Raw genomic sequence first — 13,228 nt, 5'->3', positions numbered from 1 at the left:
TTCTGGAGGCCAGATCTTGTTGAGGGTCAGTCACCTGTAAACTAAGATTGGGTGAAATGGTTTGGTGGGGAAGGGATGGGGAGTAAGCAGGGTGACAGGTGTACCCAAAAGACAGTCTAGTCATGTACATCTCTGTGGTGGGGGTTGTGAGAAGTTTCTGTTGCTCTGTGCAGAGAAGACTTTGGTCCCGTGGGTCTGGGGTGGGGCTCAGGAAGACTCTGACTTAACATTCCCCCAGGAGGTTCTGCTGTGAGCCAAGTTCAGAACCATATTCTTTGTAGGAATTTGACGGTGAAAAGGAAGAAATCGGGGACTTGGTCACGCAGAGGGACATCACTCAGAAGACGAAAAACATCGGATAGACTTCATATTTGTCAAAAGGAATGAGGCAGTGGAGAGTGAAGGAAGACTGGTGACAGAGAACTGAGGTGCCTTTTGCCCAAGGCTTCCTAGGGGCCCGGTGATGGATTACAAACGATCAGTCGTAGAGTGATGCGAGCTGGGTCCTGGGTGTAGGTCAGTGTCCCGTATACTGCTCTCTGTTGTTGCCCCCCTAAAAATAACAAAAAAACCTCTTCCTTTATAGAATAAACATTCTCTTCTAGAGCCAAAAGCCAAGTCTGAATACAGGGCAAAATGTTAAAAGGTCACTCTGGGCCGAGGTCAACTGTCCCCATTTGTATGGTCAGGCCACTCAAGATGGCTGTTCTCTTGCTCTTGGTACATTCTCCTGCCTGAGACATGCCTGCTTCACCTGTATGCTGCTCACGTGCCTGACCTTCCTAGTCCTTGCCCCACCCCAGCTGGTGATTGTTCTGATCAAAGGGCCCATCTGGGGCGTGCTCCTCCCGTTGGTTTCCCTGGTAACTAATGAACCCACCTGACATCAATTCCCCTACAGCTGGTAATCAGTTTCCCTTTCTTCTGCATCCCACTTGCCACTGGTGGGGTGTTGCTCCAGGACCTTGCTTTAGACTAGGTAAGTTCCCCCATCTTTTATAGCAGGGGTCCCCAACCTCTGGGATCTAATGCCTGATGATCTGAGGTGGAGCTGATGTAATAATAATAGAAATAAAGTGCACAATAAATGTAATGCACTTGAATCATCCCCAAACCATCCCCCCCACCCCCAGTCCATGGAAAAATTGTCTTCCACAAAACCAGTCCCTGGTGCCAAAAAGGTTGGGGACCACCTCTTCACACTGTTGATGTCTCTGTTGCCGACTCCAGGCTCGTTCTTCCGTCTTGAAGCAGGCAAGCACAGGGCTTGTAAGCCTGTGAGGGTGCAGCCCAATACCATTATTGTCTAATTTTGCCATGATGGTGGTGTGGGCGAGGAGGAAGGCAAGGTTTTGGAGATGTTGGTACAGGGTTGATGGGAGGGGGCATGACTGGAGTAATGGGGGCTGGAGCTGCCCAAAGGGCAGCCACTGATTTTAGCCTTGGTGTGGTTACATCTGCCCTTTATGCAACCTCAGCGATGCCGCCCTCAAGGGCAGGACAGGGTTCATCTGCATGTCTAGATAGCTGCGGGATGGATGTGAGTAAACTGAGGGGTGTGTGCCCAGGGTAGCATGATGGGGTGAGGCTGACCCCTGACACTTGAGACCTGTGTATGGCGTGATCAGGCCAAGTTCCCCTCAGACGCACAGACGATCACTACCCATCCCGGGAATGGACCAGTACTGGGTCCACTGGGACCTGTACCCTCGTCTCGGGCAGAGCCTCTTCTTGTGAGACCTGGTAACAAGACCTAGCTTGGGGTTTTTTGGAAGGTCAGATGCAAGGAATGTGCAAATTGCTCAGCTCAGCCATGTTGTCCAACCCAAATTCACATGGTGGGTGCACAATAAGGCCCGACAGACAGAAATGTAGGCCTTTGGAGCAGAGGAAGATATATTCCAAGGGTCACTTGAGGGGAATGGGTGAGTCGTGCTTGAAAGACCTGAATGTCCACCATGGTTTTCATGGTTTTATAGGCAAAATTTGGGGTGAGGGCTGCAGTGTGTTTGACTGTCTTCTCATTGGCTGGTGATGAACAGGGTGGTGGTCTAGGAAGCTTGTACTCAGCCTGAAGTTACTATCATCCACCTGGCTGGGGGGCCTTCCTTCAAGTAGAAGAACTCAAAAGGCTTTGTTGTTATATAAATCCCTGGCAGAGGAATCAGGACTGCTTTCCTCTGTTTCTGCATTCCCTCACTTCCTGGATTAGCAACTGTTTGAATTTGCCCTTTGGAACTCAGAGAAGGTCAAGCCTTTTTCATACAAACAAGAAACAGTGACACCACAGAGAGGCTTTTTTTACTGAGGAGTGTTACCTGAAAACCGGGTTCGCCTCTTGGTGGGTAATGAGGCAACAGACACAACCAAGTCGAAGTTTGTGAGAAGGAACGTTTGCTGATTACTTGCAGCAAATAAGGAGAACACCAGGCATCTTTCCCAAAGCAGCATCTCCCCAAACAGCAAAACTGGGAAAGGTTTAAGCTAAGGGTGTGTGCATGTATGCTCGGTTGTGTCTGACTCTTTTTGACCCCTGGACTGTAGCCCACCAGGCTTCTCTGTCCATGGGATTTCCAGGCAAAATACTGGAGTGGGTTGCCATTTCCTACTCCAGGGAGTTTTCCCGGTCCAGGGATTGAACCTGCAGTCCAAGCTTTAGGTGACTGAAGTCAGGAGGGTCAGCACCATTGTTCCATCCTCCACTGGGTGCAGGCCTGGTTCCTGCAGAACTCAAAGATGTATGGTGGTGTATATCCCTTGAGGGGGAACTAGGTCTCTGCTTTATCCCTACACTATTGATTGATGGCCTGTTTTCTGTTCCCGCATTTCTCTCTTCCCTTAAGATCATTAATTACTGACACCTGTTCAAGGGCAAGCATCGTGGTGGCCCTTACAGGGCCCTTAAATCATAGGAATGGAGCGCAGAATGTCAAGAAAGCCACATCTGGTGGCTGCCTCCGGGCACCCGGTAACTTACCTGCTTATTGGACGGCACCACAGGGTCATGCTGGGTTTCAATCCCCTCTTTACCCTGATACTCCTCAGTCTGGAGGGAAACAGGCGGCCGATAAGAAAGGGAGTAACATTTGGCTAGAGAGGTTAATCATAAACTCCACAGAGGAACTTGGTTTTAGGGTGACTTGGTTTCAAGCACCTGGCAAGAGTAAACAGTGGACATAGCTATTGCTATTACAACAAACGTGTTCCATGCAGAAAAATGGTTGTGTGCCCGTGAGCAAATGGAAGAATCTCAACACCCTGATCCTTCACTCAGAGGTGTCCACTGAGCACACATCAGCATCACTCTAGAATCTTTTCCTTGGATTTTTTTAAATTGAGTTCAGTTTGAACCTTCTCTTAAGAACATCTTTCCACATTAGTTAAGTATTCATAAAACTTAGCCTTTTAAAGATAAAGATGAAATGGTAGGATAGCATCACCAACCCAATGGACATGAACTTGAGCAAATTCCAGGGGATAGTGAAGGACGGAAGCCTGGCCTACTGCAGCCCATGGGGTCGCAAAAAGTCGGACACGACTTAGCAACTGAACAGCAACATCGTTTTCAAAAGGCCTTAGAGAAAGTCACTTTTATGGACATAATTTGACCCAACTGCATTTGTTGCATACTTCGGCTACTTTTACTTTTTCGCTGTTATAAAACAGGGAACACGGGCGCCCTGTGCGTGTTCTTGCTAATATACCCTGGTGCCTTTAAAAAGCTCCCGTGTTTTGCTCCGGGCTCTGTCCCAGCGTGACGCTCTGCCTCGCCGGCCCCGCCCGGACATCTTCCCCACCAGGGAGTCGTTCGGCCCGGCGTGCGCCAGGGGGCGAGCGGGAGTCGCGGGCGGCGGGGCTCGATCACGCATGCGCGCGCCGCTGGGAGCACATGTGAAGGGCGGTGGGGGCGGGAGCGGGAGGGGAAAGGTAGGAGGTGAGAGGTGAAGGGGCGGAGAGCTGCGCGGGCGCCGGGCGGCGGGGAGAGGGAGGGAGGCAGGGAGGGAGGGCGCCTCGCACCGACCGCGCGGGCCGGGAGCGCGCACGCCGCGCCCCGCCCCCGTCCTCCCGCCGCGGCCGCCGCCGCCGAGAAGCTGTTGCCGCCACAGGTACCTCCGCGCGCGTGCCCTCAGCGTCCGCCGGCCGGCCCGGGCCTCACGCTGCGCGGCCCGCGGGGTTCCGGGATGGGGGCCGCGAGGGCCGCGGGCGCGCCGGCGTGGGCGCTGTCCAGCAGCCGTGAGGGCCGCGCCGGGAGACCGCGGCCGGAGAAGGGGCCGGGTTGGCGCAACCCCACCCTCACCGCGGCCGCGCCCCCGGCCGGGCCCACCGCGCGCGCCCGCCGCCCTCCTCGGCCCCCAGCGACCGCTGGCCTGACAGGGGGTCGCGCTGTTGCGCCTCCGGGGCCCCGCCGTGCCCCGGGGAGCTGCCGGTTCTAGAACCTGCTTTTGGACTGTCTGGGTTTTGCGGGGAGGGGAGGGCACGCTGTCCGCACCTGTCTCTTATGCGAGATCTGATTGAGAGGCAACACGTAGCTGGCTGCTTTCCTGGGTTCTGCCTGGTTTCTAGTTTTCTGTTTCCCTCACAAATCAACGTTGCCCACTACTGTTGCCTCTGTTTGTATTCTGGTGGGCTCATTACCCCAGTGTACCATGCAGGAGCCTGAAGTCAGGATGGTTGTGCAGGTGGACGTGCTCTTGGCCGTGGTGACTTCCCCCGATTCCGTCTCCCTCACTGCCCGCACCTTCTGTGGTGATAGAGCTGGGCGACTAACTCCTTCTGGGGATTTTGCAATACATTTTGCGAAGCGGACTTAGTAAAGGTTTCTTTCACGATGCTAGCCTTGAGTGTGCTTCTGACCCAGCGTTTGTGAAGTTGGGTTATGCAGTGGCCTTATGGGGGTACTGCCATCTTAAGGTATCGAGCTAAAAACTGAAGCTTTTGTAAGGGAGCCAGGGGCAAGGGTGTCCGGTTGGGTGTATTCTTAAGTGTTCCTCTAATTGACGACTTGTATCTATAATTTTATGTTGATGAGAATTTTAGGTGTCTCACACATTTGCAGCATTTCCTGTGGGGGACACGCGATGTAAAAAAAACCAAACACCCAGAATGTGTATTAGTATATCTCTACAGTCATTCTTTCAGTGGTTTATTGAAACTGAAGTAATTCTCATTGATTATGAACAACTCTGGTGTTTGAGAGACCTCGCTTTTCTTTTGCTGTTGTGGCAAAAACAGCACCTCTCCAGTGGTCTTCATGTGCTGTGTATTTACTGGTTTAGGTCTCTCTCACCCTCCCCCCGCCCCGCCCCTCATCTAGATTGGTTTACTGTCAGGAGGTGGGTATAAAAACTCTGCTACTCCTGGTTTATAACAATGGAGGCATGAAGATTGTGAATTGCTTGAGGTAGTTTATGAAGAAGTCACCTGTCCAGTTGGGAAATGAGCCATACCTGGGGGGTTTGGTACATAGGCATTTCTTAACATTTGATGGTAGGCTTTAGAGGATGCTTACTCTTAGTGTGTACTTGAATGTGTCCCAAGGACTGTGGAATAACACAGGTTTATGTGTTATTTGCCTACCCTCACCCTCGGTGGCCCTTTGGTTCCCACTAGTGTTAGTTGGAGAAGGAAATGGCAACCCACTCCAGTATTCTTGCCTGGAGAATCCCATGGACAGAAGAGCCTGGCAGGCTACAGCCCGTGGGGTCGCAAGAGTTGGACATGACTTAGCGACTAGAGAGAGTGAGAGTGTTAGTTTTACTGGCTCTGACAGGCACTTCATGTAGAGTTTGTATCAACACTCCCACTGAATGGATAAGAAGACTCCCCGCTCATGGAGAAATTGAGTTGCCAGGGTTACCCAGCTTGTACTGGGGATCAGGCCTTCAAAGCACATCTGCCCGACTCCACTACCTACTACTTCCACAGTAGAAGCGTAGAAGTGAAAGCCGCTCAATCGTGCCCAACTCTTTGCGACCCCATGTACTATCCAGTCTGTGGAATTCTCCAGGCCAGAATACTGGAGTGGGTAGCCGTTCCCTTCTCCAGGGGATCTTCCCAACCCAGGGGTCGAACCCAGGTCTCCCACATTACAGGCGGATTCTTTACCAGCTGAGCCCCAAGGGAGGCCTTCCACAGTAACATCTTCCCTTCTTATGTTGGCTGCTGAAACTAAGTCCAGGTGACTTCTTTTGCCTCCTGAAGTAGTAATTCTGGGTAAGATATTTTATTGAACACTTGGGCTATCTAGATTCTCTGCCGAGTGCTCTCATAGCAGCCTATCTCTCTTACCCATCATAATAACCAGGAGGGATGACCCTGTTATCACCCTCTTCACTCATTACTTTTAGAGACGTTATCTGACTGGCCCTGGGTCACCCGGTGAGTTAGAAGCCAAGCCCAGTTGCAAACCCAGGTTTGTCTGAAAACAGAGTCCATGCTTTTATGCCGTTCTTGCGTCTGCTGGCTTCACAGTCTTCTCCACTACCCACCAAGTGAGAGGTAGCAGAGGACAATGTCGGGGTGAAGGGAGGAGCCCAGAGTCACAGACTTGAGTCAGGGATGGTGGAACTCAACAGGAAGGAGCTATTCATTTGACCTCTGTATTCCGTAGCTCCCCCCTTGAGTGGCCCAGGACGCGGCTTGCAGGGCTGTGCTCCTTTGCAGTAGAGTCCAAGGGGGGTGTGTGTACGCATCATGGGGGCACATGGGTCTCAGGACCAAAAAATAAAGCCAGTCTTTTTATTTCAGCCTTATTTAATTTTTATTTTGTATTTTATAAGTACAGTTGGTATTATCACAGTAGTACCTATATATAATTTTTACACAAACATTGGGGATATGTACACATATATTGGGGATATGTACTTGAATTTTTGTTGTTGGGAGTTCATAAAAACATTAAGAAACCACTGGTTTATTTAATACTCAGCATTTTCTGAATTCATAAAATATGTAAAGTGTCATGCTAACCATTTGTTCCTAAGTTGGAAGTCTAGTAAAGTTCAGTGTAATTCTACATAATCAGAGAGGGTATTTTATATTAATAACCAATTATAAATTATTTTAGAAATTGCATTCTGAGTGTGAAAGATTTGGTTTTTCAGCAACCTTTATGTTGCAAATATAGTAGTACTCTATGTTTGAAGCTATAGTGACTGACATAGTTCTTTAAAAACTAAAGTTTTGGGAATTCCCTGGCTGTCCAGAGGTTAGGGCTCTGTGCTTTCATTGCTGAGGGCCTGGGTTCAATTCCTGGTCAGAGAACTAAGATCCCACAAGCTTTGTGGTGTGGCCAAAAAAAAAAAAAAAAAGGAAGTGAAAATTTTGTTGAACCTCTTCTGTTTTTTTTTTTTTTTTTCAGAGTTTAAATTTTTTATTTTATATTGGATTATAGCCAAGTAACAATATTGTGGTAGTTTCAGGTGAGCAGCAGAGGGACTCAGCCATCCATATACATGTATCCATTCTCTCCCAAACCCTCCTCCCATTCAGGCTGTCACAGGTGGTGACTTTGAGCAGAGTTCCATGTGCTGTGTTGTAGGTCCTTGTTGGTTGACTCTTTTAAATACTTCACTCATTGTGACACTCTCTAGGTCCATCTGTGTTGCTGCAAATGACGTTATTTCATTCTTTTTAATGGCTGAGTAACATTCTGTTGTATATATGCACCACATCTTCATCCCTTTCTGTGTCGATGGACATTGAGGTTGCTCCCCCGTCTTGGCTGTTGTAAGCAGTGCTGCAGTGAACATTGGGGTGCATATATACTTTTGCCCAGGAGTGGGATTGCAGGCTCACATGGTAGTTCAGTTTCTAGTTTTTTAAGGACCCTTCATACTCTTCCACTTATTGGCTGTATCAATTTGCATTCCCATCAACATTGTAGCAGGTGAACTTCTTCTATTTTGAACAAGTTAATTGAGTTTGAAGCCCAAGAGACTAATCAGTGTACACAAATATGGCACTTGTAATAGTTGTAGTTGTGCTATTCTGCAACCTTAGAATATTTTCAAATCATCTAAATGTTGAAATTCTAAGCATGTTGATTCCTTATCGCTTCTTGCAAACTAGATTCTTCATTCCACTGCAGTGGTTAGTACATTATTTCAGAATGAGTGGTTTCAGAATTCTAATTAAAAAATATCTTTGTCATCTTCCAGCTTATTTCAAAATTGAATAGATTAGTGTTCTTCAGGAGTTTAGGTTAAAATAACAGAATGGGTTTTGAGCAAGAAATATAGTTTCCTAATTATATAAGCCGATTTTATCCAGATGAGACAGTATTACTTCATACCTAGGTTCTCACACTTAAATGTGAATTGAAATTACCTGGAAGAGTTATTTCACCTCACCTCCAGAATCTGTAGGTCAGAGGTAGACCCTGGAATTTGAAATTCGAACAGGTTACTAGGTGCTGCTACTGTTGCCTTGCATGCTTAGTTGCTAAGTCGTGTCTGACTCTTGTGACCCCATGGACTGTAGCCCACAAGGCTCCTCTGTCCATGGGATTCTCCAGGCAAGAACACTGAAGTGGGTGGCCATGCCCTTCTTCAGTGGATCTTCCTGACCCAGAGATCGAACTTGCTTCTCCTGTGTCTCCTGCATTGCGGGTGGATTCTTTACTGCTGAGCCGCTGCTGCCTGAGGGAACCACAGTTTGTGAGCCCTGGCTGTAAAACCACAGCACAAGGTCAGTGCTTTCATGTTTCACTTGGAATCTCATCAGCATCTCCTTACCGTTTTGCCAAGCTTGGACAGTCCTCCGAATTAATGATGACTCAACTTACCGTTTTTCAGTGATATGATGGTGCCAAAGCAATCATATATTCAGCAGAAACCATGCTCCAAGTTTTGAATTTTTTTAATCTTTTCAGGGCTGTGATATGTTGACAGCAACACTCTAGTGATGCTGGACAGCGGCATTGAACCACAGCTCCCAGTCAGACATGTACTCATGAGGGTGACCAACTAAAATACACTTAGAGCCATTCTGTATTCAGACAAGCGTTTTTTCATTTTCAGTACGGTATTCAATAAGTTACATGAGATATTCAACACTTTATTTTAAAATAGACTTTGAGTTAGATGGTTTTGCCCAACTTTAATGTCAGTGATCTGAGCACATCTAAGGTAGGCTAGGCTAAGTGATGACATCCAGCAGGCTAGGTGTAGTAAATGCAATTTTGGCATTACAGTGTTTTCAGCTTAGGATGGGTTTATCAGCCTGTACCTGGAGGAGGGCATGGCAACCCACTCCAGTGTTCTTGCCTGGAGAATTCCACGGACAGAGGAGCCTGACAGGGTACAGTCATGGAGTTGCCCAGAGTCGGACATGACTGAGCGACTGACACACAGACACACACACCAGGACGTAACTCCAGTATAAACTGAGGAAGAGCTGTATGTATCTGGCTCTTGTTTTCAGTCAATTTCCTTTTTATTTTTAGATATTGTCATAATTATATCCTCAACTGTAGTGCTATTTCTGCTTTCCCTGCAGTTTCTAAGTTGACGAATTAGAGTTGTTTTTTTTAATTCGAATCACTCATCTTCTTAAAAATTAATAAGCTCACCCATGTGCAAGCACACAGTTTACATTGTCTGTAATCCCAGTGGTGATCACCTGCAGGGTTCTTCTCAGGCTTCTTCCTTGCTCACTCTTTTTTTCTTTCTCTGTGTAATGGGTTCATACTGTTCTGTGTCCATTTTCTGTGTGAACACTTTTTTTCATGTATAAAACTGTTCTAGAACATTTTTGGTTTTTTTTTAAAAAACATGGGCTCTCATTTATTTTGATGTTTTTCAGTGGCTTTCTTTTTGAGCAGCCTCGTCCAGTCCAGCCTGCTGCCTGTGGCTGTGGGCTTCGTTTGCACCTTTCAGAAGACTGCGCTGTCACTCACGAAGTCTTCAGTCATGGTCTCTCTCTCTCAACAATCTTCAGTAGCTCCCCACTCTCATAATCTGCCCCAGGTTGGCACATCCACCCCTTCTTCCCTCTACCAGGCAGTGTTTATGCTGCCTTATCTTTTTTTTTTTGTAAGAGGCCACTTGGATGGAAGAATTTCTAAAATAAATGTATTTATTCATTTATTTTTGGCTGCGTCGGACCCTCTAGTTGCAGTGAGTGAGGGCTGCTCTCCAGCTGCCACCTGCAGGCTTTTCACTGGGGGCTTCTCTCGGTGCCGAGCACAGGCTGCAGGGTACCCAGGCTTCCGAGGTTGTGGCGCTTGGGCTCAGCACTTGAGGCTCTTGGGCTGCAGTGCACAGGCCCAGTTGCTCCACGGCGCGTGGGATCTTCCCAGACCTTGGATTGAACCCGTGTCTCCTGCATTGACAATTGGATTCTTATCCGTTGAGCCCCCAGGGAAGCCTTGTGCTGTCCCAGCTTCAGGGAGCGATTAGTTCTCATCTTTCAGGCATGAGCCCTGGTTGGGTTTGACATTCATTCTCAGTTGTCCCCCCAGCAACAGTGACTGTTAGGAATATCATAACCTAACTTCAGCAGGCAACAGAGAATGTTGCATCTCATATTCTTGTCAGGAGGATAAGCTTGAATTCTTCACCCCCTCAAAAGCTGTCCTGAGCTCAGCTGTGGTGAAGAATGTCCGTGGGATTGTCCTGGCACGTGCTTCGGTGCACCTGACCCAGGCAGTGTTTTGTCTTTGAATGAAACTGGATCATTAGCAGCATGTTTCTGGCCTCCTCCTGCTTCACACGGCCCCGTCAGCTCATGTTAAGAGCTGTACAAGAAGCCTCCAAGAAAATCTGTGAGTCCAGTTAGAAATTTCCTTCAGGTCCAGTGCCTGGGAGTGGTCATGCCTCTTCTGAACCATGGGCTTGATATTTTGTTTAAACCACACTGTGAAGGGTGTCAGAATGGTTCTCTCTGCCTTGGTCCCTAGGGAGCTCATAGTCTCATTTCTATTCAGAGTCCTCTGGCTTGTGCGTTCTATATTAAGCTTACTTTTGGCTTATGACATTGTTTTTTTTCTTTTTAATGGCTAGACATTTTGCTCTTTCTCTCAAATTTTACCATAAAAAACACATTTCATGTCTTTTCTAAACATTACAGTGATTACATTCTTGTCTCCAAATCTGTGTCCCTATCCTATATCCTTTCATTTTTTTTTTTGTACACTTGAATCCCTCTGAACCCTGCTTTTGCCTGCCCCCTGCCATTTCCTTATTGTTTTTTGTTGTTCCAGTTTTCAATTGTGGTAAATATACAAGTTTCCATAGTAACCCTTTTAAGTGTACAGTTCAGTGATATTAAAAAACATTTATAAATTTTTGCAACATTGCCACCATTCTTTCTGTGCTGTGGATAATTATGTCTGACTGCGACGCCATGAACTGTAGCCCACCTGGCTCCTCTGTCCATTGGGATTCTGCAGGCAAGAATACTGAAGTGGTTTGCCATGCCCTCCTCCAGGGGATTTTCCCAGCCCAGGGATTGAACCAGGCCTCCCGCATTGTGGGCAGATTCTTTACTGTCTGAGCCACCAGGAAAGCCCAGGAATGCTGGAGTGGGTAGCCTATCGCTTCTCCAGGGGATCTTCCTGACTCAGGAAGCGAACCAGGACCTTCTGCATTGCAGGCGGATTCTTTATCAGCTAGTTTACCAGGGAAGCCCATTCTCTCTGTATCTCTTTTCATTTTGCAAAACTGAAACTCTATATCCATTAAGTAGTAACTCATTTTTTCCTCTCCCGAGTACCTGGCAGTAACCATCCTAAATACTTTATATAACTATGATTTTGACTAAGTATATCATGTAAATGAAATTATACCTTGTTATTCTATTTGTGACTGGTGTGTTTCATGTAGCATAATATTCTCATGGTTCATGTTGTAGCATGGGTCAGAATTACTTCCTTTTTAAAGCTTAATAATATTCTGTGTATATACCTCATTTTGTTTATCCATTCATCTGTTGATAGACATTATTATTGTTTCTACTTTCTGGCTATTGTGAGTGATGCTGCTAATAACATGGGTATACAAATATTAGTTCAAGAACTTGTTTTCAGTTCTCTTGGCCCAGCACAGAAGTGGAATTGCTGGATTTTATGGTAATTCTATGATTCATTTTTTGGGAACCATCAGATTGTTTTCCCCAGAGGCTGTACCATTTTACATTCTTGCCAGCAATGCACAAGGTTTCCAGTTTCTCCACATCCTTGCTAACACTTGTTGTTTTCTCGTTTTTTGATAGTAACTATTGTAATGCCTATGAGGTGATTATCTCTCTTTGTAGTTTTTTTTTATATTTTTTTGGTGAACAAATTTCTTAAAAGATTTCTTAAAATCAACATAGAAAATGGTTGCATAAAAACAGAAAAAGAGACTCAGATGTATAGAACAGACTTGTGGACTCTGGGAGAAGGCGAGGGTGGGATGTTTCAAGAGAACAGCATTGAAACATGTATATTATCTAGGGTGAAACAGATCACCAGCCCAGGTTGGGTGCATGAGACAAGTGCTCGGGCCGGGTGCACTGGGAAGACCCAGAGGGATCGGGTGGAGAGGGAGGTGGGAGGGGGGACCGGGATGGGGAATACATGTAAATCTATGGCTAATTCATTTCAATGTATGACAAAAACTACTGTAATGATGTAAAGTAATTAGCCTCCAACTAGTAAAAATAAATGGAAAAAAAAAAAAAGAAAATGGTTGCATAGTACAGATCTCAACTATTCACTGAGAATACCTTTAAGAATAATTTTCTTATATATAAACATTTATTTTAGTAATATTCTTTATCACTTTAACTTGCATCATTCCAGTATGAAAATGTTTAATTGAAGAAAGAATATTTGTTTAAAACTCTAAATAAAGAGCTTTATCGATGAAATTTGCAGCAGTACAGTCTTTAGAAATACGTAATTGTTCATTTTACAGTAATACTTCCCCTTTAAAAATTTGTCAGTTTGTCACAGGTTTAAAGTACAAGGTACCTAATGCTATGAAAGTATATGTAGTGTAAGTGAACCAAATCTTTTCTCAAATATCAATTCTTCGTAAGTCATACAAATTTGTGTGAACATATTTGTTGTATAAATTAAATATCTTTTCTGTTGTTAATTTGTAATATTCTACAAAACTCAAACATATTTATATATATCATGGGCAGCTTATTTTAGCATTTTACCTGTAAAAAACACTGATCTATGTACTTAAAATGATTTCTTGAAAAAACATTTTCCATAATATAGTCCAGCATTTAACAA

General features: G+C 46.0%; 1 protein-coding gene and 1 long non-coding RNA gene across 2 annotated transcripts in view; one reads left to right on the top strand and one right to left on the bottom strand.

The window, feature by feature from the left end:
- Positions 1 to 3,061, bottom strand: LOC139033779 (uncharacterized). The gene is made up of 2 exons (XR_011486254.1): positions 2,978 to 3,061; positions 1 to 553 (listed from the first exon to the last, which is right to left on the bottom strand). It is a non-coding gene; the product is annotated as an uncharacterized lncRNA (long non-coding RNA).
- A 906-nt stretch (positions 3,062 to 3,967) lies between these two features.
- SCAP (SREBF chaperone) overlaps positions 3,968 to 13,228 on the top strand; it is a 97,947-nt gene continuing 88,686 nt past the window's right edge. Inside the window, exon 1 of the mRNA XM_020916028.2 lies at positions 3,968 to 4,106. The gene's annotated coding sequence lies outside the window, so the exon portion shown is untranslated. The remainder of the gene's footprint in view (positions 4,107 to 13,228) is intronic.

This window comes from Odocoileus virginianus, unplaced genomic scaffold, assembly GCF_023699985.2.
Source record: "Odocoileus virginianus isolate 20LAN1187 ecotype Illinois unplaced genomic scaffold, Ovbor_1.2 Unplaced_Contig_2, whole genome shotgun sequence".
Classification (NCBI taxonomy): Eukaryota; Metazoa; Chordata; class Mammalia; order Artiodactyla; family Cervidae; genus Odocoileus; species Odocoileus virginianus.
Note: the sequence above shows the minus strand (reverse complement) of the source record. Positions and strands in the feature narration are given on the sequence as shown.